Source organism: Pleurodeles waltl, chromosome 8 (assembly GCF_031143425.1).
Source record: "Pleurodeles waltl isolate 20211129_DDA chromosome 8, aPleWal1.hap1.20221129, whole genome shotgun sequence".
NCBI lineage: Eukaryota > Metazoa > Chordata > Amphibia > Caudata > Salamandridae > Pleurodeles > Pleurodeles waltl.
Window position 1 is genome coordinate 790419956 of NC_090447.1, and position 12109 is coordinate 790432064.

The 12109-nt window shown below is 41.9% G+C and overlaps 1 protein-coding gene across 3 annotated transcripts in view; it reads right to left on the reverse strand.

Moving 5' to 3' along the window:
- CTPS2 (CTP synthase 2) overlaps positions 1-9736 on the reverse strand; it is a 1490982-nt gene extending 1481246 nt beyond the window's left edge. For all 3 annotated transcript variants that reach the window (XM_069205035.1, XM_069205036.1, XM_069205034.1), the window contains exon 1: positions 9609-9736. The gene's annotated coding sequence lies outside the window, so the exon portion shown is untranslated. The remainder of the gene's footprint in view (positions 1-9608) is intronic.
- Positions 9737-12109: the final 2373 nt, after the last annotated feature.

A 12109-nucleotide genomic window follows, 5' to 3' on the forward strand; every position in this document is an offset into this window, starting at 1 on the left:
TCCTGAAAAGACTGCTGACAGAAGGTGCAAGAATAGGGGAAAATTGGCCTGAATATCAGACAGGCAAGAAGAAAGACTTGGTGATAAATGAAACAATCGAGGAAGAGCAAGACACCACAAGGAAAGATGAACTGAGTGATGGAGAACTAACAGGGGAAAGAAGGTTGAAAAGAAGAAGAGTGGCAAGTCAAAAATACGCAGGACCAGAGTGGGCATATGCCACAACAAGTGATTGGCAAAACGAGTTTATGTCCTTTTGTTTTGACAGAGAAGTACTGAATCAATATTTTGACGCAACCTGAAAGAAAGAAAAGAAAGACTGTGTTGATTGAAATTTACTTACCGGAAAAGACATTAATAGCCTGATATGACACTTAAAACCTGGAGATGACCAGCTGCTAGCTGACTTTGAAAAAGGAAGAAGAGGTCTTGTCGTGTGAAATTGAAAAGTGTGAAAAAAAGAAGTATATTTTTTCTTTTTTGATTTTTATATTTTTGTGTTGCATATTAAGTAGGAGTTAAAAATTCTGCTTTCTGATTCTTTACGGATCATGGCTGATTTAGAGAAAAGCGTGAGACATATTAGGTATGTTAGATATTTGAGTGTAGGTATGGCGATTGTGTGTGGAATAATGTTTATAATAATGATTGTGGGTATGTCAATTCATGAGATGAAAGAGATGAGAGATACATCTGTGCATGAAACTAGTAGACTAAAAGCCATAGAAAGGTTGGTTCAAATTAGATGAGCAATATTTGCATGATTATACTAATGCAAGGGGAGAATTGTCTTCTAACGTCTTTTATCGTTTATTGAGTGAGTATGTGGAAACAATGGATGCAAAGGATTGTCGTGTGTGTACACAAATACCTTCATCTGTAGAAGAGGGGGTTATTTATCATAATTTACCTTTGACCTATGGTATAACTTGTAGTCTGTTACTAACACGCTTCTATAATCAGGAGTACCTTCAATTCTTTTATTCTAATTATGATTTAGTATTTTCCTTCGTTCCTATAATTAAATATTTGAGTAAGATAGCTAAGGATCAGGATATAGTACTGGTTAGGGGATTCTTTGAGCCTACACTAACATTTGGCACAGCTTATGCGCATCGTAATAATTTAACTTGCTTATTAACTCCCATGGAAAAGAGCTTTATTGAGCATACTGACCATAGGAGGAAAGCATTAAAAGAAAAATTTGAAAAAGGATTGGAGAACAGGACGTACAAACATGATTATGCTTAAACTGCTATTAAAACGTAAGGGAAGCTAGCTCTAGATGCATTACACGTAGGGAAACTTTGTATGCATAGGCCACAATCACGCACTGACACTTTACTTGTGGGAACGAGTGAGTGTAGACATGTGTTTTTGTTTCAGAGTAAGTGGACGTTCATGTTGAATGGTGCTGACCCTGTGATTCCTGGGATCTATTAAATTTGTGGACTCAATGCTTACTACCGACTCCCTAAGGGATGGTATGGGACATGTTATTTGGGAATAATATTCCCTAAGATCCATCAAATAGGATGAAAAGGATACCGAAAGGATACTGAAAATGAATGAGTTACACCGGATGAGACAGAAAAGAGAAACAACCTCTGCAATAGTAGCGGATATTTTTAGAGCAGTAATTCCTTCAATAGGAGTTATATTAAATGCGAACAAGATTCGAAAGTTGTCAACTATAGTAGATAAATATGCTAACTAACTTTACAGGAGCTATATTATTACTAAATACTGAATTAGCAGCGGATAGAGCTATGACGCTTCAAAACAGCCTTGCTTTAGGCATAATTTTGGCGAAAGACGGAGGAGTCTGCAAAATGATTAATGAGAAACATTGTTGCTCTTATATTCCTGCAAATGAGAAAGAAGTAAAAGAACTACTTACTAATTTAACTAATGCGAGTAAGGATTTGAAAATATTGAAAGAACCAGGCATTTGGGAAAAGGTGGGAAAAGGATTTGTGACAATAGGAAATTGGTTCAGTCAAATTTGGGGTGGGATATTGTGGAAAATCGTTCAAGGAATGTTAATTGCAATCCTTGTTATATTAGGATTATGGGGGGCATGTAAATTATGGCACAAAATTCAATTAAAAGGAGCTGAGAATAAACAGAGGAAGGAAGAACAACCCCGAAGAAGAATCTATAGGGAATATAGAAACAGAAGAAATCAAAATGTAACTGAAAGTAACTTATAAATGTTTGATGAGAAAGGTGTGATGACATATTTAGTCATCAGAGGAGGGATTGTTTCAGCAGATATGCTAATATGAGAATATGCTAATGATTTGCGTATACATACTAAGAAGAGAAACAATATTAATGAATAAAATTAATGTGTAATGTGCAAAATGTGCACACGGGGAGTGGTCACCATCTGTGCTAACAATACTGAATAATGTGAAATGTTTTAAAGTTGTATTAATGTATCATAATTAACTATATAATCTATGCTTGTAATGCCATACGTTCTTAGATTAGCCAGAGGCCTAGTCAGCACTGGGCCTTGCCTACTTAAACGTGGAGACGTGATGAGCTGCCGCAGACTGGAACTGGAGAAGGAGACCTTGAACTGTACAGAGTTCAACAACAAGCCGTACTAAGAGAAAAACTGCAAACTCACCAGCAGACAGGAGACGATCAGAACAAATTGATACAATTATGTGTAGAGTAGGCTAAATGTACTTTCCCAGGACTTGAACAATGGAACTACAGACTAAGAGCTGGGAGCAACAATTTTGTTACCTGAAGAACCGGATGATGTTCGCAACGACAGAAGAACCAATCATGTTAATGGAACTTGACTCTCAAAATAACGTAGACAAGTGGTAAACAAAAATTATAGGTTAGAGTCATAACCCCTGATAAGGTTGACCAATGGGCAAATTGTGGGAAGGACTGAGAGACCCTAATAAAAAGTCATGACATGAGGGGAAAAGTCAGAACGGGGAGGCGAAAGTTGATGACGTCAGGAGACGCGTCCGAAGTGCTGAAACTTGGGCTTGTTTCTTGTGAGCCCGAGTCTTATTGATGACTGATGACCTGGAGACGAAGTTTGACTTGTTGCTGATCCATCTTGGATAGGTAGCTATAACCTGAATGATTAATGAATGTATTTCTTACTAGGTACCAACTGCACTGTTTTAAATGTTTTTCCTTTCTAGATAGATTTTTCCAAATTAATGACTTTTGACCAAATTGTTTTTAGCATGAAGACCCATGTGCTGATGCTAATCTGGAGATAGGTCGGCTGAGAAGGGTGACTTAGGGTGACACAAACTGACTGACATGTATTGCTGAATCATTCAATATCTCATGATTTGCTATTGCTTTGTTTAAAGTTTGATTGCATATTAATGAAATGATGAGAATTCATTGCTTATGTTCCTAATAAGGATTGAATGTCATGGTATTGTTGAATAGAGGTTCATGATTAGAGTTGTAACTAATAGGGAATAAACAGAACTAATTTTCCATATGAGTCATGGTGGTTTTTGCTTAAATTAGTTCATGGTACATCTAGGATGATTGGATTGAATTATTGATACTGTCTTTTGCTCGCTATGCTTGACTAGGATACCATATGTGATCCAAAAGATTCATCGACCTATACGAGTCCCCTTGTAAGTTTACTTACTAAGGACAAGTCACGCTATCACCACCATACTCAAAAGGCCATAGTCTCCATTTAAAACAAACTCCTTCCATGGTCATGTGAATTTGGGAAATAAATGACATATTAAACAAGCATTAGCAAAGTCAAGAAGGTCTGGCTATTAAAGAAGTGCTGTTGAGGGGGACCAGCCAATGTGTGCAAATGTGGTTACGGTGCAATGTTTAACATGAACCGAAAGTTGGAAAATGGAAACATAAAGTTTTTAAAAAAAGAAGGTCTGGCTATATTAAAAGTGAAAGCAATTCTTCATTTACTGGAGAATTTGTGTGTGCATAGCGTGCACGGGTCAGTAAGTGAATATGAAAATTAGTCAATGGTTGGATGGATGAGTAGGTGAATGGGTGCATAAATGCATATGTGTCTGAGTGGATGTTTAAGTGTAAGGTGAGTGATTTCATAAATGGAGATGAATAGCTGAAAACATGAATGTATTGATGGGTGGCTGGACGACTGTGTGAGTGCACTACTACATTAATGAGTGACTGCATGAAGACATGTTACACCGGTGTCATAGACTGAAGCCTCAAACACAATTATTAAAACTTTTCTGAAAATGACTAGAATTACCAGCATCATGTCAGTGCAAGCACCAGACTAATGGTGGGCATAACAGTGCCTAGAATACCTACAATATGTCAAGAATTACCAACCAAGAATTACACAGGAGTGGCGCTATTGGGCACAAAATGCACACAATGTCAAGAACAACCATTACCACCATCATTCATGTTCACAACTGCACCATCATCCATTAAACTTAGCTGCATATTTACATTTGCATCATTATTCAGTGATCATTGGTACTTGCTTAAATTTGCCTCATCATTCGGTAATTCTTAGTTCAGTTAAGCACTCATACATCTAAAGTGTCAGGCAAGATCACAACCATTACTTAGAATGGTTGGCTGCATGGGTACATTTGCAACATTAATCAGTACTCAGTAATTAATTTTTGTATGTTCATATTTTAATCATCCCTCACTAATCCTCAGTACATACCCATATTTGCACTATCACTCATTAATACTGCCACATTCTATTCAGACACATATCCAAAAAATGGCAACTTTGCTAATATTAATATAAGCCATTTTCATATGTAAATGACCTACAGTCTGATGTATGAATGGACCTTCGCATTCTGGGTCTATGAGTAAATGTTTTGTACATATAGGCCCTAGTGTTTATGCTGATACAACATCCCTCCCTATCCTTCCACATCAGTCATTTCTTTATCTGTTCCTTTCTCCTTATGCCTCTAGATGCACAAGGGGCCAGCACCACATGTTACTAATAGATGTTCCTCTGTCCTGAGCAGAAAGGTTGTAGTACCTCATGTCATAATTAAAAGGCCATCTAAAATAAGCCCACATGGTGTAGAGTGCCATATGATGTAGCAGAAAAGGGGCCGGGTATCAGGTCATTACTAGAATTCCTACAAAGTCAGCAGACAGGGTGCAGTACCTCAGGTCGTTTGAAGACAGGTGAAAGGGCACGTACTCTCTGTCTAAATTGTATTTGTGGTTGGTTGTCCCTGACTGGCATATTTGATTTACTAATAAGTCCCTAGTAAAGCGCACCAGAGGTGCCCAGGGCCTGTAAATCAAATGCTACTTGTGGGCCCGCAGCACTGATTGTGCCACCCCGTGAGTAGCCCTGTAAACATGTCTCAGCCTTGCCACTGCAGTGTCTGTGTGTGTAGTCTTGCACTGCCAATTCAACCCTTCACTTTGACTAAGTGTAAGTCACCCATAAGGTAGGCCCTAGGTAGCTCCATGGACAGGGTGCAGTGTATTTTTAAGGTAGAACATGTGCTGGTGTGTTTTACATGTCCTGATAGTGAAATACTGCCAAATTCAGTCTTCACTATTGCACGGCCTATCCCTCTCATAGGTTAACATGGGGATTGCCTTTAAATACCTTTTAGGTGCAGTTTCCCATAGGGAACAGATAGAGATATGGAGATTGTGGTCTCTGAACTCACAAGTCTAAAAATACATCTTTTGGTAAAGTTGTGTTTTTTAAATTGTCAGGTCGAAAATGCCACTTTTAGATAGTAAGCATTTTCTTGCTTAACCGTTCTGTGCCTCTGCCTGCATGTGGAATCCACGTCTGCGTCAGACTGACAGTTGGGCTGTTTGTGAATTCCCCCTAGACAGTGACACAAAGGGAGCTGATGAATCTCCTGGGCTAGTGTGGGAAGGTAGGAGATGACACATGCACCTAAAAGGGCTATGTCTGTCCTCACACAATGCATTCTCCAACCCCCTGGTATGTGTCTAGGGCCAGGCCTAGGCAAGGCAGAATCTTGTCAACCACAGAGACTTTCCTTTGAAGTTTGCTTACTTCAAAGGCAGAAATGGGTAGATGTAGTGGATCCAAAACCCCAGACTTTTAAATTACATCTGGATCAAGAGGAACCTCTGCCAAGGAGAAGAGCTTGATGCTTGAGGAGGACCTGCAACTCTGCCTGTTTTGCTGTGCTGGCCTGCTGCTGCTGCTTCTGCCTAAGAGGGAAAGGACTGGACTCTGCTTTCTGCAATCCTTCTTGCGAAGTGTCTTCAAGGGCTCGGACTGAGCTTGCCTCCTGTTAAGAAGTCTCAGAGACACCAAAGACGACACCTGTCAGCCTCTGGGTTCACTTGCTGTGGATCCTGGCTCACCAGGTGGTGCCTACCCCAGTCTCTGGGCCCCTGGGAGGGAAAGCCAGTTGAAAAACTAAAACCAGTTGCACCGATTCCGGACAAAACCCGGACCAACGCTGATGCCTGACCCTGCAACGCCATCTGCAACCGCAGCTGTGGTCCCTCCTGGAGTGCGACGACCCCGCCCGACATTGTAGGCCTGACACCGGCGCAGCCCGGCTGACAAGCCGTGAATCTGTGAGTCCGAGTGCCGTATCACTGACATCTGTGACACCCGACTCTGCTGCGGCGCCTGCAGCCCTGTTGGATGACCGTGACTCCGTGAGGTGACACCACCGCGTCTTGACCCACCAGACATCGACCCTGCCAGAGCATAAGGAACAGACGCTTCGCACTGACGCCGCATTACCCCCTTGCTCCGCAGTAAGGAACCGACGCCTCACCAGATCCAGCGACGCCTCACCTCCCTGACTCCGCGCACCAGCTGGTTTCTTCGTTACCAAGGGTAGTGTACGTGGGTGTCCCTGTGAGTCCGTGACCGGCACCAATGGCGTTGGATTCTTGGGAATTACTTTGTCCCAACGCCATGATAACACCAAATTGAAGCATTTGTGTTTATAAGCGCTATATTGAAGTTTAATCTTTAAAAATTCATAACTTTGCTTGTGTATGTTGGATTTTTGTCCTTTTGGTCTTGTTTTCATCAGATAAATATTGACTATTTTTCGAAAGTGGTGTGGAGTCCTTTTGTAGTGTTTTCACTGTGTTACTGTGTGTGTTTGTACAAATATCTTACACATTGAATCTGAGATAAGGCTCACTGCTTGTGCCAAGCTACCAAGGGGGTGGGCAGGGGTTATCCTACGTGTGTATCTCCCTTACACTGACTAGAGTGAGGGTCCCTGCTAAGACACAGTGCCAACTGACCGCCAATCAGAGACCCCATTTCTAACATGCCTGTTATGTCCCCGGAAACTAACTGGGAAATACTGCTCAATGGTGGATTTTCCAAACATTTAAGGCTAGGCTCATAAAGCAAATAAAGCAGTGACAACAACGCCTAACAGTACAAAGCAAGAGCATAAGGAGGACAGATGGTTTACAAATCCCGTTTTCACAAAAGTAGCAACAAGGGGTTGACTTATAGCTAATGAGGCCTGCCACACATTGCAGACAGAAAACAGTCACTCAGTCGCTCAGCTCAAATGTAAGAACTGAATTTTAGGTTTCCATTGACAAGATAGTTCAATCCACTTTTAGTGATGAATCATGTACAGTCACATCATGCAGCAACAAGTCTGGAGTAGTATGAACTCAGAATATTAGAATCATGTTGAATAAACCCTTGAACAATGGACAACAAAATGGAGTACACTTGATTAATATTGTTAAAGATTTTGCTGACAATATCGGCCAATGGACCTCAAGGTAGTGCACCTTGGGACTGGTCCACCACTCGGGCACCAGCTATTGTTAATATTATACATGCGTGGGTTTGGCAGCGCACGCACCAGGGTTGCCCACCAAAATTTCACCTGTGGGCGTTCAAAAAATTTTTTTTAAGGAATTTGGAGTGCATACTATCATTCATATCATCAATCCACCTTTTGCCATATCAGCTAAACTCATCTTGAAAAATACACAAATATGTCTTAGATAACGAATCCAAGAACCTCCTTCTGTGGGAAGAACAGAACAGAGGTACGCTTCATCTTGCCGGGCAGTGCATTTCAGAGTCTGGAAGACAGCAGCAGGACCAGGGGAGAGGAGGGTTGTATGATGAGGGAAAGCTGGGGCTGCTGAGGTATTAAATACTAAGGGACATAGCTATCAAGGAGTTGCATCACCCCTGCATTCCACAAAGGGGCGCAGGGGCAATGCAACTACTAAGTTAGATTTATCACGTCATGCAAGGCCACCTTGCATGGCCCTGTGTGGCTTGCTAAATCTAGAATAACGCAACACAGAACAAATTACTGCGTTGAGTTACTCTGCCCCTCAGAGACCTTCCATAGGTGAAGCCTGGATATTCCCATGCATCCATCCATGGATTTTGGCACATTACTAGATTTACCATTACTGGGAGACTTGGAAATGCATCAAAATGCTACGCCTCCATAAATAGTTTTATTTCTCCTCGTCTGTTTATATTTGTGCTGCATTCTGCAGCACACAGATGAAAATGCCTCAGAGAAATATTTTGGTGCAGGAAGCTGCCACCTCCTGCAGAAAAGCTATTCTGCCTGCAACGCAGTCACCCTTGCACCACGGCACGAGTGCCTGTGTTGGCATTAGGCAGCCAAAACGACACCAGCGCAAGGAAAGGACAGGAATGCACTGTATTATGTTAAATATGGTATGGAGCTGTACTTGATTCCGGGTGCCTTTCATCTATCTTATTAGCACGACTTGACTCGTCTTTGGCTTCTCTACTGTCATCTTTCTTCAGGATTAGCTTGTGATTGCTAGGACGGGAATGTGTCAAGATAAACCACGCATAAATATGTATAGTGACCCTTAAAAGCACACTCGAACCAGTTTCTTAGCAATGGCAATTTCATTATTTTGTCAGAACATTCTTTTGTCACTAAAAAGCGGAAAAAATATACAGCAAAGTTAGTGTTTTTCCCGGGGTAATTGTTATCAAGCATAATGTACAAAAAATAAGTATCTTTCATCGTGAGCACGAAGACGTTAGTCAGAATGTATGAGTGAGCAACATTAGCATTGTTAATACACTCCGGGATTTAATTATGACACGCTCAGAACGATGGCGCATAGTTGAGTGGCTCGCCGCAGAAGTATTCTGCATATTTACTAGTATGAAGGGCAAAGGAGAGGATAAAAGCCTTAAGTGGCTCGCTGCCCAAAAGAGTTTATGACAAAAGGCGTCAACTGCCTTCTACCTAAAAACAAGTGCAGCCAGAAATGGAAACTCATTCACTGGTGCGAAGCCCGTCAGAGTGAGGGATGAGCCTGACGGCAGGGGGCGCGGCAAGGGCAACTCTCGTGGTCAAACTATCAGTGATAAAAAAAAACACATAACCAGTTAATGTTTGCAACAGCACATTTGCACAAAAAGATTCAAGGATGGCAATAATCTATTATAGGCTTAACAATTACTGCTCATGTACAGCGCAAGCCAAATCGGCTCTCATTTCTATCAGCAGGATCTCGCAGTCCTGCCAGGACGGAGCTGCGTGATCCGCGTGCCACAGGGCTGCACACTGCCAACTACCAGCACAAGGCGGTGATCAGCCATCGGATGTTACCTTCTTTCAAGCTAGGATCTGTAGGGGCAGCAAAAAACACTTCACATGCTCAAACGGAGTAGCATAATATAAGATATCCCATAGAATGTGTATTCCACCGATCCTCGTCTCACTCCGGACTCCTCCCTCTTCCCACACTATTGGCTGTGTGCATCTAGGCTCCACCTCGTTTCTGACAGCTCTCTGCTAGGCCTCTCCCCCTGAAGGATAAAAGTGTCGCAGTCTTGTTTTGGCATGAACAGACAGAAGCAGTAGCCTGCCGATCTATAGAGACGATGTAGATAATAACTATACAAATAAGCACTGGCAAAGCCAATAGGTCTCGAATATGCAAAAGCTATTGGCTTGGCCAATGTGTTTTAGCCATTTTGTTCACCAGCATAGCTGCTGTTACGCATGGCTAAAAGTTAGTGGTGTAGATGAGAGTCACGTGGAATGTCCTACAGTGCAATGACGAAGACTGGAGTAAAGCAGCGTATCAGAGAGTGTCATGTTTTGGAGTGGCATAGTGTGGCGTCGCATAGAGTGGCATACACTGGAGTGACATAAAGTAGAGTGGGCTAGAGAGGGCACTGGCGTAGAGTGTTGCAGAGTACAGTGGTGACGGGTTCAGTGGCATTGAATTCAGCGGCATACAGTGCAAAGTCATATAATGCAGTGACGCAGAGTAGAGTGGTGTAGAGTGCAGAACCTCAGAGTAGTTTGGCACAGAATAAAGTGGAGTAGAGTGATGCGCCGTAGAGGGCAATGGCGCAGAGTAGAATGGCGCGCTGTGGAGGGCAGTAGCACAGAGTAGAGTGGCGCACATTAGAGAGCAGTGGCACAGAGTAGAGTAATATAGAGTGGCGTAGAGTAGCCAGGAGTGGTGCACAGTAGAGTACTAAAAATTGGTGAAGAGTAGAGGGCCGTGGAAGGTAGTGGCGCAGAGGGCAGTGGCACAGAGTAGAGTATAGTGCCGTAGAGGGCAGTGGGCAGTGCATATAGTGAATTGCAGTAGAGTAGATTATAGTGGTGCTCAGCAGATTGGCGTAGAGTAGATTTGAGTGACATAGAGTGGGTTGGCATAGAGTGCTGGGGCATAGAGTGTATTGGCATGGAGTGCAGTGGCATAGAGTCAAGTGTTGCAGAGTGGCATAGTGTTCAGTGGCATAGAGTGAAGTTGTGTAGAGCAGATTGATGTGGCCTTGACTAAAGTGGTGTTGACTGCAGTGGTGTAGAGTAGCGAAGAGTACATTGATGTAGAGTGGTACAAGATAGAGCGGCATTGCGTGCAGTGGCATAGAGTGCAGTAGCATACAGTGCAGTGGCACAGAGTGGAGTGGCACTGAGTGCAGTGGCATAGAGTGGAGTGCTGTTACAGAAAACAGATTTTCAATTGAAATGACCATTGCATTTGCACAGACCTACAGTTTTACTAATAAAGTTATGCAGTGCAAAAAACAAAAATGTGTGGAAATTGCATCACATCATGGAATGATTTGTTTTGATCTTATTAAAGTATTTGTTTCTAACACACTTCAGAAATAACAAGAAATGTGCTTCATTTGTGTTACTAATTCTGATATATTCTGAAATACTTACACAGTTCATTTAAATGTTGTTGTGTGCTAGAAAAAAACAACTCTTTACTACCCCAGTATCCAGCAAGATTGTCACATAAATCCTCTCACTTTGAAGTCAGATAAAGAAAAGCAGACAAGCACCCTTTGCTGGCACTAATTATAGTACACAGCTCTATTTATACATCATACTTCCCTGTATTCTGGTCTACCAGTCTGCTGTTTCTGGTGGCATGGTAGGAATCTGGAAGGCATTAGCCTTGACTAAGTAAGTAGTGTTGAAAAAGTGAGTGACTGAAAGAAGATACCTTACTCAGATGTGGTTAGGGGGTACTGGTCTAACCTAGAACCCATATTCTGACTGTATATGTCTTTGTTAATACTGGTACTATCAGGATCACTAATGTACTCAGTATAATTTGAGCTGTTTAGGAGTACTACTAGTGCTAGAGAACTTCTCTGTATATGTAGATAACACATTTGTCTTCTTTATTGTGTGAAAAAAGGAGATGCCCATCCCACACAGACCATGAGGCAAGGCGCCCACCTGGTTTAGGTAAAAAAAGAGTTGAAAGGAGCAACACACCTAGACATAGAATGTTTTTGTGAGCATGTGTGTTACACCCGTCTAGCATATGTGCATCTATATGTGTATCGTCAGGTGTGCTACAGGTGTATTCTTATTAGTTTATTGTGTTAATTTTCAAGTATAGACCACTTGATTTACTTATGGTATACTATCTACCTGATTATTGTGTTCTATGTTCCCTATACCTAGGTTTCTTACTTTGACATATTAAGGGAAGGTAGGCCTTTTTAATTATACTCATCAATGACAGTAGTAGAGAGATCCTATTAGCCCTGATAAATTCCAGAGATCTGATAGAGGCTTTGTATAAGGGCACAAACATGTCTGCGCTATAGGGGGACACAGGGGCCAGG